The sequence below is a fragment of the Poecilia formosa genome, unplaced genomic scaffold (assembly GCF_000485575.1).
Source record: "Poecilia formosa unplaced genomic scaffold, Poecilia_formosa-5.1.2 Scaffold35, whole genome shotgun sequence".
NCBI classification, from domain to species: domain Eukaryota; kingdom Metazoa; phylum Chordata; class Actinopteri; order Cyprinodontiformes; family Poeciliidae; genus Poecilia; species Poecilia formosa.
In genome coordinates this window covers 1,321,082-1,336,254 of record NW_006799974.1, presented here as the reverse complement: position 1 = coordinate 1,336,254, position 15,173 = coordinate 1,321,082, and the positions used below count along the sequence as shown (strand labels likewise).

Below are 15,173 nucleotides of genomic sequence, written 5' to 3'. Positions count from 1 at the left end.
GACAAGCTCCTCATCAGTACAGGTATGAACTCATAGACATCATATACGTAGACGCCTCATGGAGCGCTGAGTCGTACGTAACAGCGTCCGCCATCTTCTATGTGGCAGCAGAGCGATCGGAGCTCCTTAAGTCCTGTGCTGTGTGGACTTGTTTCGTGGACTTGTTTCAACCATTTTACGAAACAAACTGGATTCATTGGCATTACCTTTCACAGGTAAGGATGAAAGATCAGAATTACTTGACTTTGCAGCTAGAAATTCGCTTCTAAACAACCGAAACATATTTTCTATGTAGCTTAATTGGCCCGAAGTAACCGCTGGTTGTTAGCGTAGCAGCTAATGTTTTCATATTGTTTCCTAATGAGAGAGAGCTGATGAAAAACCGCTGTTAGAGGAGAAGTTAATTAAAGATCCGGGGATTTTGTGAGGAAAGATCAGTCAGGATCAGAGCTGGAGCTGCTGTTCTTCAGTCTGTTTCCCAGCTCAGCTTCTCCATGTCGGTTTTTAGCTATAAAAATGCTACGAGTCAGAGCCCAACATGCTGAAAATGTCTTTTTCTGAATGTGAAGGAAATATATGTATTTTCTATTTCACTTTTGGATAATTTTTCTTTTATCCTTGGCTTTAGTCTGTGAACCAGGACGTCTCAGAAGTTATTGGAGTTCTCCAAGTGTGACCAGCAGACTGTAGCCTGTGACCAGTGTTCCCAGTATAGTAAATAAATGTTTTATTCTTTCACTTTTGGTGTATTTTTAAATATCTCAATCTGAAGTATTATAATTCAGCTTATGTAATGAAATAAGAATAATTTACTCTGTTATAATTATTTTCACTCTTTGCTGTCAATGGCAGAGTTGACATACTGTAATTTTTTTTCTGGAAAAAAAGTAAGAAAAATACATAGTTTAATGTTTGACAACGACTGATTTATAAATCAAGTCATTTCTCAATAATGTGTAAAAAATAAATACAAGAAAATTATTTTTCTTGTCTTGAAACATTAAATGTACATTAAATTATGGGATTATGTAAATATGTTCCTTAATTAAACACTGTAAAAGTGTGTCTGTTCATCAATGTCATTATAAAAATTATCTGAATAATTTCTATCAAATAAAAACATTGTGCTCTTTATTCAGAAATGCCCCAAAACAATTAAATAATCACATCAAAAGTTAGAAACTCTGTCTTTAGTCATTTCTTTGATTGCCAAATATATTAATGTGTGTGAGAAAATGTGTCAATGACAGGTATTAACTTAAAATACTTTGTAGAACGGCACTTTGTAAAGTTCGGTCAATTTACCTGTATTAGCTTACTGGCACATATTCCACATTCAATATGGCGGACGCTGTTACGTATCGCAGCAACGGGCCGACCCGCCCCATGAGGCATCTACGAATTTATGTCTGTGTATGAACTCGTCTATGTATGAACTCACCTGATTGAAGCTGTTCAAGCTGGTTCCTTTTCCGTTTGTAAGGATGGCCGCTTCCCGGCAGAACATGTCATAGCAACACCGCCGCCATTCTGTCAGCGCTGCCGTCCGTTGCAGGAACAATTACCGTAAAAATCCGAGGCTGTGTAATCTCTCGTCCGTTCATAATCGCACCATTGTTATCTTATGCTGAGTGTGGACCGGTAAAAACTAAACAAAAGTAAAAATAGGACTACTCCTGTGTGCCAACCTCTCCGATGTGGCAAGCCGGAAGTCCTGAGAAGCGTGTGACGTCAAAGAGTTACTCCTCAGTCATAGAAGTCAAGGAAATGTAATAATACTGAAATAATCATTTGTGCGCCATAATGAAATTAAAATCTTACATTTGTGTCTAGTGCAGATGATGGTTTTGCTTTGTGGAGACTATCACGTGACCTGTGAGTCTATTCTTTTTATATATATATATTTGTAATAGCATAATTGTGAGCATTTTAATAGAGAAATAGGGCAGATGTATCTGTCCGTGATACCTGACTGGCACCCCTTTAAAAGTTTAAATAAACCGTCACAACCTCACCCACCTGAATTGGTCAAGATCTTTTTGACTTTATGTTAATGTTTGTGTTTTTTTTTTTGTTTTTTTTTTTAAAGCCTATTGCTTTAGGAATCCCCAATTCATGTACTTCTATCATCTGTTGATTAATGAGGGTTCTTGGAAATCATGCTTCACCATTTTATCCACAATAATTTTTTCTGAACGCAGGCTTCAAAAGAATTTATTCCAAATCTTCAACAGAATGGCTCACTAAGAAAAGAGTCAAGATTATGTAATGGGTCAACAAAACTCTAGACCTCACCTTAATGAATAAAAACTCTTTTGAGTTAATGAATGTGTGCACATTTTCATTAACAAAAGGAAGGACAGTTATTAAGTGATCAAAATAAATTTGCTTCTATAAAAAAAATACAAATGAATTGAATTTTTAAAGGACTATGCACTCTCTGACCCCATTGTCATTGCGTCTATTTTGTTATTGCAAAGGAAATTTCTGTAAAAATTCTTCTTGCACTTGTCAACATGAATTTTATTCATGACGGAAAACAAGCATTTTCTCCAAAGCTTCTCCACACAAAGCTATTCACCATGAGTCACACTCTTCGCTCTCCTTCTGTCTGCCAGAGTTGTTGTGTTCTCGTTGCCAAACTCTTACTGTCTGTCCCCGCAGCTGCAAAAAAAAAAGAAATTACAAACTGAATGAGAAGACAAAACACTTTATACTAGCAAGACGCAGCAGCCCGTCCACCCACCTCCGTCTTTGGGATTTGGAGGTTCTGACAAGCAGCTGGCTGACTCTAAAAACGTGCAAAAAATAAAAATAAAAAATCACTTTAAGAGTCAAACATGCCAGTCTGTTGGGCAGGCTGGTTGTCAGTGCAGGAAGTGAGTCAATGCAGACTGCCTGGGGGGTGGAACAGGGTGGGCTTATGGGGTTGGACATGTATCAGTTAAATGAGACACAACTGTTACTCTTACTTCCTGTTATTTGCTATTAATTTCTGGTGCCGCTGAGATTGAGAGGTCAGCGTATATTTGGGTAAGGACTGTTTTACAGTGAATTTTAGATCTGATTGATTCGGCTTGCTGAATTGTGGGCAAGTAGCTGCCCCATATGAGTTCTCTGACCTTCCCTCAACCAGTCTATCCCTTATAATGTCTGACCTCGTCTTGACTCTGTTAACTGTCATACAGTCATATTAGCATAATTAAAACACTTAAAATAAAATTAGAAATTTTATACAGATCTATGTACACCAATCACATGTACATAAAACACAGTATATTGTTTCTTTATGCCTTTATTTCTTTCACTGTTTACTTCCGAGCCTTCCTGTGCTGTCTCTGAAACTAAGGAACACAGACTTTGAATGAGGGGAGCACAGAGCTTGATTGCAAATTTTTACTGTATTTGTGTCGTGCCACTATGATTGACACTTTTATCAGCAATATCATCAAGCTGTGCTTTAATTTGCTTCAAGTTGAGATGTTAGCTGGCCTCAAGTTTTTGATAACAACAACTTAGACTTAATTGATACATGCTGTACTCTTCAAATACATTAAAAAATGGCAGCATAATTACAGAAATAGCTCAGGGTCATCTGTGCCACTCTAACTATAAACATAATCAAAAACAAATGTTTTCCTCTTAACCTTAAAAGTAGACAGGATGTACCATTGGAAATCATATTTTTTTTTAATAATTTGACAAAGCCACTGCTGTAAATATTTCAAAAATAGTTAAAACCACAAGTGAAACCTTTGTTTTTCACACTATCTGAGACTTTTGTCTCCAAGTTTCAATTATGTACGTCACTGCTCTTGATTTTCTTTTTTTTATTTTTTTTGTGCATGCATTTCAAGTCTCTGTTCTTTAACATAAATGTCCATGACCTTGGTTGGTCTGAAACAAAAGAAAACCTTCAGGAGAATGTGTCAAAAACAAATCCAGTAGCTTAATCTTGTTCCCAAGCAACCTGCTACAGTCGAGTTTGCTGTTCTTCTCTTTAATCACACATTTGGTGAAAGTGATGGCTGCAGATAATGGACTTGTGCCTGCACTTGTCATGCTAAACCTCAGTTCTACCGTAGACTCAGCTGATTGTAGTATTCTCTTTCAAAGGCTGTCAGAGAGATTCCAGTTTAGATTAATCTTCTTCATGCACCAGAATCACTTATAAAGTACCATGGTGTTCAATGTTTGGGTAAGTTTGTTACCCAAAGTACTTCTACTTAGAATAATCAGAAATTATGTGATAAAGTTCCAGTTTTATGCTGATGACACTATATTTGTTGTAATGAATTCAATCAGTTATGACACCATGCATGTCATGTATATCATATCTTGACATAAAAACTTAGATTGTTTAAATTTCTGCTTCCTAGTGTTGAAGAAGGTTTTAGGTTATAATATATTTTTGGAAAATCTCTGACTCAATCTTCATCTGACGGATCCCAGGTTCTCCCGGCGGGCCGAAGTGAAGAACTTCTCCTGATTGTTTCCCACACAGACAAAGGGCAGTTCAAAAGATCTTAGCGAACAATCTGCTGTAACTACAGGTAAAATAAAGGTCAATAGGGCAGAATAAGTTATTAATCTGAAAACTATAATTAGGCTATTTCAATCAAGACATGTTAAGTTTTAAAACTAGCATATTTCAAATTTATTTTCTTAACATTAGGCAACACGGAGATTCTTTGGATGAATTTATTTAAAAACAAGTTTAGCATTGTAAGTAATCTTTACATTGAACACATTTCCAGGACTCTTTATTTTACATCCACAATGTTGGTCAAAATTGACTTCATGCATTGTTGCTTCTGTGCCGGACTTCTTTTATTATGCACAATTGCAAAGTCCAAAAATATCTTTGATAGGTCTCAAAGTTCTGCAGTGAGAGCTATGTTGAAGGGAGACATCTTGTTTTTAAAATTTGAGCTTATCATCATTGAATTCCCACTAAATGCAGATCATGCTGCTACCAACACCATGTTTCAATTCATTTCGTATTCATGGTGTTGTGCTTAAGGTAGTTTGAATGTTTGTCTCCTGTATCTTAGTGCGCTGGTGTCTGCATCCTCATAGCTGGAGCTCATCACAAATGATCAGGAGCAGATTAGAGGACTGGGTTTTCTGAAAGAGATTCCACATTGTGACTGGTAATGAGGCCTCCCTCGTTTAAGTTCCTAGAAATCTGAAAGTTACCTATGTTATATTTCCTCTTCAGAAAACCAACATATCCATTAATGCTCTATAAAAGGATCCACTTCTCTCCTTTCTCAGTGTTTGTTGGGAATTTCCTTTCCAAAATTCCCCTGTAAATCTCCTCACCAACCCTCTGGCTGCTCTCTTGCTTTCAAGTCCTGATAGTTTCACATCAACTTAATGCTCACTCACTTCACTCTCCACTCTCCAACTCTCCATCACGAGGTTCCACCTGCAGAAAAAGGACAAAGGAGACTATCACCAAACCGCCAATTAACCACCACCTGCTGATTACAGCCTCCTGGGATAAACTCGGCTTCGCCTGGATCACAATTGTATTTTCCAGCAATATGAATCTGCCTCTTCTTATTTTTTTTTTAGAACATCTCAATCATTTTGAACCCTGGATAATAATCAATTACCTCGATCCCCTAATGCCGTCCTGGACCTTATGAGTAACACGGAAGAATATAATAAACTTTTCAAACTTTGCAGCTTATTGTTGCAGTGCCTCGCATACTTTTTGTGATTGTGCCTTTTAGGGAGTTTTTGCTGTCAAACAACAGCAAAAATATAAAAAGTGAACAGATTTCTTTAAGAAAAAAAAAAGCATTCAATTGCTATGACATATCAAATAAAAAAACTTGTGTTCGGATAAAAGATTCCCTTTTAGTTTTTTTATGTGAGAACATACAAAGAATGCGGCAGTATTTTTATTTTTTCAATAAGCAGCAGATTACCACCATCTTTTATTGATACAAGCAGGAAACATACATTTTTCTCTGCCATTGGTTGATAAGAGCCAAGGAAACACTGCTGAGACGCTTCAGCAGGAAGCCTTTTGGAAAAATCATTGCCTCTGTTTTCAGGACTCCGCTACAAAGTTCCATTCATTGAGTGTTTTTTTTTTTTTTTTTCCTGGTTTCCTCAGCAGATGGTTATGTTTTTAACACTCCATATGGTGCGCTTTAGCTTTATTATAGCTGTGAGTGTGTGGATTGTGTTATATTGTTTGTTTGATTTTGTGTTTTGGTTCTTCATGTTTATTAGCGTCTGATTGGAAGCAGCCACTTGATGCACCTGCTGGTGATAACACAACAGACACTTGATGGGGGGCGGGGGGGTTGAAGTTTAAACGGAAAATAGGAATCCTGTGCTGAACCAAATCATCAGACTAGACAAATAATAATTAAACAAAGAGCATATGTGGCCATTGCAACACCTCTGCCACAATGAACCTAGCAGGACCCTTATGGGCATCTACAAATAATAAAATTTTATCTTAGTTGCAGTTGAATAAACTTAATCTAGAGTGGCTGGGTGTAGATTCTACTTTGATAGCAGTTTTAGTTAAAGCAGTGGCCTCCAACTCTTGTGTTCCTGTTCCTGTATGCTCCAGCAAAACCTGCCTGTTTTTTTTGTCAGCGAGTTTGACTTGCGACAATAAGCGGCCTTTGATGTCAAGCAAACATGCATAATTGTGCAAATTGTGTTTTATTATTTAATAAAACACCTTATTAGAAGACATGCTTGAAAGCAAATCTGACTTTAAAGTCTAAAAACTTGTGCGTTTTCCTGCCAGGTTTGTCATCGGTCTCACCGTCATGATGTTTATCCTTTCATTAATTCCCAACCTTTCACTTTGCTGACATTCATCACTGTGATCAAATGTGACTGGAGGAGCAGAACCTCAGATCCAAATCAGGTCCAGAGTGACTTTTAGAGACCCATTAAGAGGCTCTCTGATGATGCACACAGCCGATTAAAAAGGACAGCAGTTCTCATAAATCCTTGCGTATTAAAGCGTTTTAGTCCCTTTTGTTGTCCAGTCTTATCAGAGAATATTTGCAGTGAAAGATGCTGCTTTTCCCGCAGAGCCAGAAGCTTTCGCCACCACGGGTCAGAAAAGGTCTGAGATCCACCGATACGTCAGCATATCTCATCGGCCATCATGTCTGGTCGCTGGAGATGATAGAGCCGCCTGTGAGCTGAGAGGCTTTTAGCCACTGCATGGGTCAGACGCCCCCATCGTCGTCGTAAAAGGCCGGCGTAAATCTCTCCACCGCTGTTCTGCCAGCTGATCAATACTGATCTAAAAGTGATGAATGAGAGCTCGATGGACTCCATCTTTTCTTCTTCACGCAGCAGGACCAGGACTTTTGAATCTCTCTATCATAACATTGTTTGTGGTTGAAATGGAGAGGTCATGGAGATAAATCAAATAATCATTGGGTTTTACAGTACACTGATGTCACTGTGTTTCACAGCTAATGTCTGAGGCTTTTAAGGCCGCAGGGGTGAAAAACAGAGATTCAACCCCGAGCAAAAATAATCTGAAATCATTAATAGTCGGTTTCTTACTTTGTAGAAAACTATTTAACAGCTGAAACATTGTAAAATAAATGTGCAATAATCTTATATTTTCAATATAGGAAACAATAGATTGATCTTTAATGACATCATTCTGCAAAATGACTCTGTAGTCATTAGACAGTTCTTGCTGTTTTTAATGAATTATTGCAGCTGTTTGGTTGACAGGAAACAAAACCCCAACATTAGAGCTGTCAGCTGAAACAATGGAAAGAAATAGAAGCATCCTTCAAGTAGTTGCAGTGCTGACTGATTTATTATTATTTTTTTTTTTAACAAAGAAAACTGAAAAGTATGACATTAATTTGTACTAAGCCCTGCTCCTGTGACTTTAAACACTCTACTTTGTTTTTAACATTTAAATAATTCCACTCAGAAACTCAGGAGAGTTGTGTTTTCTGTAATTCCAATTGTGCTTTGACCATTAGCTCTGAGGTACTGGTGAAGACCTGACCTGGGAACACAGCAAACAACTGAACATATGACTGGGTGAGGTTAAGAGCTGACGAGCATTATCTCTTTCACTGCATTGTGTTCATTTCAAAAGATTACCCAGGGTCATGAGCATCATTCAGAAGAGTGGGAAATGTGTTTTAAAAAAATTCTCTAATGCTAGATAATATAAGTTCAAAATAGTATCTGGATATCTTTTTTGTCATTTTACAGATCTCTGCGGCTGCATAAGCCTTGTTTTATAGTGCGGCTGTAAAGTGAACCAGTGTTGTGCTATAAAAACTGCCTGTTACATAATTTTTGAGCTTCTACTGAGACACTGTATCATCAGCAGGTTTGTATGTCTGTGAAACCTGGCCTGAAAATTTCTCATCTGTGCCTCGAGCAGCAAAAGGCCATTCCAAAAGAGTGGTGTCAAGAAGTTGGAGCCGTCTCTACAGTGAAGAGCTTAGGGTGAAAGATAAAAAAGAACATGATCTACAGGTGGAGCCTGATGGTGGAGCATCAACTAACCAGCAGGCTGCCACAGGCAGAAATCCTGAGAAGACTGAGAAACTTGCAGAGATTTGGAGAGCCATGCCATCTGCTGTTGGTGGTCCACTGTGTATTATCACGTCTAAATTCAGTTCAACTAGAGCCCTTCATATTTCCGTCTGCTGACAAGCTGTGTTGAGATTCTGATTTCATTTTCTAGCAGGATTTGGCTTTCGCCCACATTACCAAAATTACCAGTAACTACTTTAACGACCAATATATTGTGAGTACAATTAACAAGTGATTGACTAAACCCCTTTAAGAGCCTGTGTGGTATTGTCAAGAGAAAAACAAGACACACCAAACACTTTACACATGCGGATACTTTTTAGTAGCCTGAGATTTTTGCATGTGGAATGCTTTTTCTATGGGTCTTATGTGATTACCTGATTTTTGGCACTTGCAAGCCATAATAATTGTGATTAACAAAAAAAAGGGCTGTATAACATTTAATGAGTTTCATTTTTTACCTGAACGATGACATTCAAGTTTACAAGGATTCTCCTAAACCTTCTGACGGAAACTCTGATTGACACAAGGGTTTTTCATCTGGCTGAATCAGTTCTCTGAAGGTCCTGTGGGTTTTTAAAGCAAAAATAAAAATCTGCAAAAAGTCACTTAGTGTGAGGACTGCATCATCTTTGTTTATTTGCCTCTTTTCTTAAGGCGCAAAGAAAGACCTGTCCCTCTGAGGTGACCTTTTCTTTGATTGCTGGTGTTTTTAAGGATCTCTCTCTAAGTGCAAACCGAACATAAAACGTCCTTGTTGCCCTTCGTCTTTTCATCACCATTTTAAGCAAAACATATGTCTTTGTTGCACACTCTGCTCCTCTTGTAACTCACTCAGAAGCCATTAGTGACCTTTGTAGTTCATAAAAAAACCAACATGAACCTCCGACACCGTCATGGATGTGTAACACATAAAAGGACCAAGTTAAAGTTCAGCTGAGGCGTTACAATGAGCACCAGTTGTTTTTCCCAGTCTCAGCCCTCAAGTTGCATTTCCGTCCCTCCACCCACTCAGCAGCTCATAATGATAAAGCCTGAGAATTGAAGCCATAAATTACCTCCTAACGTTGAGAAGTGTAATGATTAATCACTCCACTAAGTCTCCGCTGAGGACACACAAAGACATGTCTCCAGGTGCCAAGCAGCTCCTCTGTGCTTGGTGCTGATGATTTACAGCGCGTCCAGGCGGCTGCATTCAGCCTGACTGTCAGCTGCTGAATCGGAAAACGCTTCGGAGATGCCAAACTGACAAAGAGTCTGCCGCACCTGTGAAAAGTTGCACCGTGGACACGTCTCGCCGATGACGACGAGGCTCTCCGCTGCCTCTTTCAGTCGGAATAATGGCCATCCGGTCAGTGACGTGCTCCATAAATCAAGCAGACGGCTGGTTTGTTTACCCACTGGGGGTGTGGAGAGGTCTGAAACAGCAGTATCTGTCCCCACCAGCTGTTCCCTCTGAAGCTAATCTCTGGTTTCCAACTTTTTTCCTTTTTATTCGGCTCCTTCATTGTTCTCATCATAACGAGTTTGGGGCTGAACTTTACCTCGGTGCTTTGCTGCTTTTATTTCCGCTTTCATTTCCTATCTCTGTGTCAGACTCTTGCCTCTATGTGCTCTCATTTATTCAACAAATGTCTGTGTTTACTGATTTGTTTTCTGGAGGAGCTTTAAGGAATGTTTTTTTTTTTTTTTTTTTTAAATTGAAGAAAAAAATGTGTTTTGAAAAAATATATGCTCTCCAGTCTTTTTTTTTTTTTTTTTTTTTTTTTTTTTTCCCAAAGTCATAGCTGGAGGTAAATTAGAGCATTCTTGACTTACTCTCTCAACTCTTCAAGTTTGTTAGTTTTTACTTGTCTGTGGGCAACAGTATCAGTCACTGCTTGAGGACATGACCAAATATGCCAATTTGGTCATGTCTTCAGAATTACAACTTGACCATTTAGGCTTCCTCAGTTTTTATGCTCATTTCAAGAATCTGTTGCAAATATATTTTCTTTTTTCCCAATTGTTGTGGATGGTTTATGTTTGTTAAAGCTGGAATTTAACACAACTTTCATTGTCCACTGTGAAGCAAGTTTCACATTAGTCTAGGCAAGAAAGTTATCTATGTCCAAAAAGACCCCCAATACTTTCAAGCAAGCATGACTGAAATTTTCAACTGCCCATATGGACAACCCAAATTACAGCTTATAGTCAAATAAGAGAGAGATTGATCTGTTGAGCCATAAAGTCAAGAAGTATGTTTCAAGGAAGCATCCTGAGGTTTTCATAAAATCTTTCCAGCAGAGTACTGCCAGCATCATGCTGCAAAGCTGGCAGTACCACTGTTTTGCAAGTTTGCAAACCTTGCACAGCTTGCAAGTTATGCAAAGTTCTTCCAAAGTCGATGAGTTTGGAGGGATGCCTCCAAAGTCATCAGATGTGTTTTAAATCAACAGCTTGATAGTTGAAACACATTTGAGTTTTCAAATATGACAATGATCCCAACCACGCATGCCTATAGGACCACCTCAGACAGGCTGAGGTTGAACGGCTGGAAAGGCCTTCCAGGTGACCAACTTCGGTTCTGTTGAATTCTTTTAAACTGTGCTTAAAAGCCAGGTTTGTGTCATAAACTAGTTAGATTAAACACATTTCCCACAACTTTCTTGAGTTCATAACTGTCGGTTGGTTGCTGAAATGTGTAGTTTTCAGCTTCATACTTGGCTGGTGATTTTGATTCATGTTGAAATATGAAAATCTGTTTTTTACTTTAAATTTTTGTGCGCAAAAGAAGTGACAATTTCCGAATTAAACTGAAGTTAATTCAGACAGTCCAGTCATGCAAATTCCACATCCTCAGATCAAATCAGCATTTGATGGTTGGAACCTGGATGGTATTGTAACAACACAGTAATCCCAAACATGTAACAGAACTGGCTCTCATATGACCAAATGAGCATTAAGATACTGGAGTACCCATTATGAAAACCTTATTCTTAACTCTATTGATAATTTGTACATAGAATGTTTCCTAATTCAGTTTATTCCTTGCTCAATTAGTTGAATTGTTTAAGCTTCATTTGTGTTTACAGCTTTATTATTTATTTATTTATTTATTTATGTTTTGGTTCTGTGTTGTCTGTTGCTTTACCATTACCTTTTCTAATGCTTCAACTTCAGCCCCTGGTGATGGATAGAAATATCTGCTCTCTGTTTAAGTTAAGAACTGTGTCTGAAAATGATACACCAGATTTTCATCCCCCTCCTCCAGTTACTGTTTTGTAATTTTAAAGAGCAATCTTGACTTGCAGTGGTAGCTGCATATGTCAACTGTGGCTCTGTTTGACAAAGTGCAATAGATGAAAAAACACACTACTTGTTGCAAATTGGAGCTTTAGTTATCAAATCCAGCAATCTGGAAGGACTCTGGTTTAAGCAAAGTATAATCATTTTTAAGCCAGGGAAACTTTTTGATCTTTTTAAAAATCTTATAATTTCACTGACCATTAAGCAGATTTTTTTTTTAACTCCAACCGTTTGTGAGGTACTCTGTCAGACTGCCGCTGAGAAGCCTCCACGCTTTTAAGTATTAAACGATTAACCTCCATTCAGCGAAGTGTGCTTGATTTTCTGTTGGAAGCTTCTCTAAATGAATAAAAATTAAATAGAGTATACTGAACATTGTAATTATGCACAAGGTGTAAATTATTTATTCTAAACTGCTTTTCTCCACTTTCTGCATTTTCCACATGGTGACGAAAGCTTGTAATTGATTCGAAATCCTTGGCGTCGAAACAGACAAAGGGGTCATCTATTATCCTCCCCCAATGTCCCTCTCTAATTCTCCTCCTCTCCTCGACCCTTCTTTGGAGGTCACCCGTTAAAAGGAAACTCTGGGGACGTCATGAAGCTCTCTCCTTCGTGGGCCATGCTCCACTTCTCCAAAGCCGGCTAGGGGTTGGGGCTAATTGGCGAATCCACCAGGGACTCCTCCAACTGCCAAGACGTCCAGCGAAGGGGTCCTTTCGCATGCACGAAATCTGCCTGAAAATTAACCATATTTACAGATGAAGGAGGAGGAGGAGGTGGTCTGGGAGTGCTGGTGGCTTTAGAGGACGTGGTAGACGCGAATGCCTTGAGAGGAGTGGGTGGAAAGTTCTGAACCTCTCTGTGAGCTTTTATGCAAACAATTTAAAGCTAGAAGGAATAAGTAACTATGAATGGCCCTCGGACCCCTCTTGTGACCATATTTGTGCGGGATCACTGATGTAAAGCGTGGCGTGTGATGTGCTGGAGAGCACAGCTACATCCAGGACAGCTTCAGCAGAGGCTCGGCATAATTGACAGGCAGAGCTGAACTGCTTTGTGTGAGCCTCCACCAGCAGCTCTTTGTGTTTATCAGCACAGCCGATCGATGGCCATCTTAACCCTCGGGAGAGAGAGGCCAGGACGGATGAAAAGTAAAGACTCATCTTTTGTTGTGCGGGCAGCTCTGTCCAGCGCCAACGGCAACACTCCCGACGGGCCTGGCTCACAGAAATATGAAGGATTGCAGTCATGACAAAAAGCTGGAATAAATCTTTCTATTTTCCCTCAACTATCCCCCAATGCAACCCCACTCTGTGGTTTCAGAGGAAATGCTTTCAAATATTTTGGTTGTGCTTTCACTTTGAGGCTCTCTTCAGTGACCCATTTGGGCCTAGAGGGACCGGGGAGGAGAGGGAAGCCAGAGGAGTGAAGCCACAGTGTGACACACTCGGATTTGATCATGGGAGCCAATCTAAAGCATGAACCAAACCAGCACTCATGCAGGCTGTAAACCACAGTGGCACTCTGCTGCTGCACGGCTTTATTGTTTCACTGTATGGAAGTATTCCTACTGGAGTCCTTCTGAAGGACTTGCTTTCAAAGTCCTTCTCCTCCTTACACCTCCAGAAGTTTCCAAACTTTTCAGGTTATCAGAGGAACATAAGTTATTTGCTATCTGACAGTTTTTAAAGTCTATTAACCAAAGGCAGAATGGCATACAATAAAGAAAACTCGGAGCAGTAAAAAGTACGACGAGCAACTATTTTGACTGTCCAAATATGTTGATGTTTTAAGAGTCTTGCACACATACCCCTTCAATGTATTTTTAATAAGACACCCACAAATACACATTTACAAATTATAAGCAAAGAACAGGGAGATGCTAGAGCTGAGAATGTATAGAGGTGAACCAAGGACATGTTTCTTTTTTATTTATTTATTTGTTTGTCCTACAATGGCCTTCAACTAAAACTACTTATTCTGCTATTAATTTGAAATATTACCAATAATCACAACAGTGTATATGAAAAATACTCAGAAAATACTCCTTGAGTAGGGTGCAGTCTTGTGTTGGCCAGACGGCGCACAGAGAGTGCAGCTGTGTTTAACAAAGAACAAGTCCAACAGACAGTGACGCCGCCGACCCTGAGCACACACCAACCAGCTGGCCTCGCTCACCACTTCATGGTATTTACAATGAAAAAGTTGATGTCACATCACATCAAAAAGACCAAAGCTCTTCAGGAGCTCATGGTAAAGAGGGAAAAAAAAAAAGGGTGAAAGAACAGAAAAAAGTGTAGTTTGTTGAAAATGAATGTATACCGTTGTGTTTCTAGCTTAATTGAAGTAGAAGGTGGAGAGAGCATAGCATTATGCAGCTAGTAGACAATTAGCCAAAGTTAGTTTGAGGATACCTCAGTAATTTTGTTTTCACAACTGTTGACTGTATGATGTGTTTCTGATGTTTTTATGTTTTCATGATATAAATTCTTATGCATTTCAGGTTGAAATGCTTCGTGAACTGCTCTGTAGTGAACATCTAAAAGAGACAACCACGGACAATCATCGTTAAAGGAGAGAATCGTGTTAATTAATGAATTAATTAGTGATGTTGTATAATCTTACACTGAAAAGTTTAGAAAAATTCTGTACTGGGTAAGAAACTCGGTAAAAAATAATTGGTGCCAGAATGACTGTTAAAACTTTAACTCCCTTTGGACAATGGGACATTACTAATTACTTTCTTAAAACATTTCACAAGGTCGGAGCATAGTGGGAGTCGAGTATTTGACCATCGCTCTTTGACCAATCTATTTATTTAATCTGAGTTCCCTGATGTACTTTTTTTTTTCTCTTCAGTTCACCAAGCTTTCTTTTTGGATTTAGACCAGGAGATACAAATGCCCTTGGATGAGAGTTACTGTTCCGTCTGGTTAGCAGTTTCTGTGTTGACTTAGTTATATGTTTTAGGTAATTAAGTATTTAATAAAACACCTAATGCCATTTTTGGCTTTTCTTCAAGGTTTCACTAGATTTAAGATTGAAGAGTTCATGAATCATGAGGCGTTCTAACAAGAGAATCAGGTTCTATAAAAACACGCCCACACACTCATCCATTCTCCGTCTCATTTCACAGTCAGCATCACATCCTTTCGGTCGTATTCATCCAATGTTTTGTGCAAAATTTGGTTCCTTTTCAATTGCTTGTTAGGAAAACGTTTTGTGTTCACCAATTCATGTGCGTTTTTCTGAAGGTAGGACATAAAAAAAGATTTTAATGGCAGGCTTTAAGAAACAATCATTTCACATGTAGATGT

General features: G+C 38.7%; 1 long non-coding RNA gene across 1 annotated transcript; it reads right to left on the bottom strand.

Moving 5' to 3' along the window:
* Nucleotides 1-203: 203 nt before the first annotated feature.
* On the bottom strand, nt 204-14,966 carry LOC107836001 (uncharacterized). The gene is made up of 3 exons (XR_001661851.1): nt 14,954-14,966; nt 9,963-9,965; nt 204-336 (listed from the first exon to the last, which is right to left on the bottom strand). It is a non-coding gene; the product is annotated as an uncharacterized LOC107836001 (long non-coding RNA).
* Between the last annotated feature and the right edge of the window lie 207 nt (nt 14,967-15,173).